The sequence below is a fragment of the Gavia stellata genome, chromosome 13 (assembly GCF_030936135.1).
Source record: "Gavia stellata isolate bGavSte3 chromosome 13, bGavSte3.hap2, whole genome shotgun sequence".
Classification (NCBI taxonomy): domain Eukaryota; kingdom Metazoa; phylum Chordata; class Aves; order Gaviiformes; family Gaviidae; genus Gavia; species Gavia stellata.
Window position 1 is genome coordinate 3491583 of NC_082606.1, and position 2276 is coordinate 3493858.

The following is a 2276-nucleotide window of genomic DNA, read 5'->3' on the forward strand; positions in this document are numbered from 1 at the left end:
GGTGTCCCGCGCGGCTGGAGCAGCAGCTCCGGCTCCGGGCACGACACAGCCTCCACCAGCGCCCGCTTCCAGGCAAGGGCTGCTGCTACTACTATATTTAATAAAGCGGAGCGAGGGAGGGACCCGTAACTTCTCCCGCCTGTCAGAAAGGACGAATTCGCTCAGATTACAAAGTCAATTTTCGCTCTTAAAGGGCTAGAGGCCCGCCGCCCACCCGCCGCTCAAAGCACCCTTGTTCCCGCCGGGGCGAGGCGAGGGAGGAGCGGCTGCCGCCGCCGCCGGGAGGGAAAGGAGCTCAACATAGGGTGCGACGGGTGGCTCCGGAGGCACCGCCTGCTCTGGGCGAAGCGGGGCATCCATGGCTCTCCCCGGCACCAGGCATTTTTTGGTGGTGTCCGTGCAGACCCAGATGAGCGGCTCGGTCCCAAAGCGGTGTTACCCATCCCCAGCCGTATCCTCTGGCCTGCCGCCGTGCCGCCTTCCCTGCCACCTGCCGAAGCAGCTATCCAAAGCTCGCAGGACTAAAGGCAATCGGGATGATCCTCAGCCCTCGAGGTTCATAACGGTCCAACCGTGGTAGTGTGGCACTGGGAAAAGACCTTTCCAGCTTCTCCCCCCCGTGTAGAGCTGATGCCACACGTGTTCCGGACAAGGTCACAGCGTTTCAGAGTCACAGCATCCCACCCAGCCTGGGTCCCTGCTCCTCGCTCCACAGAGCCCCGGCGGGTTTCGGGGCTCCCCTTCCTCACGGCATAGCTCCTCTCCCATCTCTCCACCTCCCTCCAAACCTGCTCCCGGCCTCCTGCTTGGATCTCGTGCAGCACACCCCTCCTTCCTCTTGGATGTCTATATTTCAGGTCCTTTTTCCCCTGCGCCGTGTTTCACTGATGGATTACATGCAGCTTGTTTCCTGCTGGTTTATTTCTAACCCCTTTAGGGTCCTTGGTGTGACTTTGCTGTCTTTGGCAGCGTTTGCAACACCTTCCAGCTTACAGTCATCTGCAAACATAATTAATTTGTTGTTTACTCTTGCTTTCAGATCATTAATAAAGACATTAAATAAACCTGGGATGTGCCATTTTCTCAGTAACTTTTTATGAGTAATTGTCAGGGGCTCGGTAAGTTCATTAGCTAATTCTATTTAGTCTGGGGGTTACATATTATCCAGACTTGCTGATTTGTACAGATTCAATTTTGCCAAGTAGTCCCTTTCCTGCTCTTTATCTCGAGGTCTACTGAGGACCTCTGCGTTGCTTTGCTTTCTGTCTTGTCCTCAGCGGTCCCGCTTTCTGCACCTTGTTAAGGGCTGACTGAGGGATAGAGGCGTGCAGGGCTTGGCCCTTCGGGTGGGTGTTTGATCTCGACTGTCCCCATCACTATTCATGGCTAAACAAGCAGGCTGAACGCCTCCACTCCTCTCCTGCCCGTTTGGCACAGGAGGTCCCATTCCCCTCTCTGGAAGGATGCACCAGGACCATCTCCAACCCATCAGAACCACCTCCAACCCACCAGAACCACCTCCAACCCACCAGGTCTGCCTCTGACCCACCAGAACCACCTCCGACCAACCAGAACCACCTCCAACCCACCAGGACCATCTCAACCCACCAGAACCACCTCCAACGCACCAGAACCATCTCCAACCCACCAGGACCACCTCCAACCCACCAGAACCATCTCCAACCCACCAGGACCACCTCCAACCCACCAGAACCATCTCCAACCCACCAGAACCATCTCCAACCCACCAGGACCACCTCCAACCCACCAGAATCATCTCCAACCCACCAGGACCACCTCCAACCCACCAGCAAGCAACCCTGGGTTTGCTCCTGGCTCCCCGCCCCCATGTTCGCTTCGCTTCCATCAGCACCGGGGACGAGCCACTACTTGCCAGGGGAACATCGGCCTTGGGCAAGGGCAGCAAGTATGGCTTGAGCAAGGAGAAGCTGGCTCCAAGCACCCCAAGCATCCCCCACCTTGGGGGTGCTCGCTGGTGGGAAAAGATCAGAGACAAACCCCACCACGGAGAGTAAAACCTTCCCTGCTTTTTTAATTATTATTATTTTTTTCCCCTCCAATAAGGAAATTACAACCTCTGGTTGAAACCTCATGGCTTATCCGGAGAACTGCCCCCACCAAGTCCCCGCGGCAGCCCGGCGCTCCTGCCGCAGGCTGCTCTGGCCGCCCCCCTCGCCGGAGCCCCCCAGCACAGCCGCGTCTGGCCAGCACATTTGCTATCCCTCAGCCAGGCCCTGGCAGAAGCTGGGGATTTG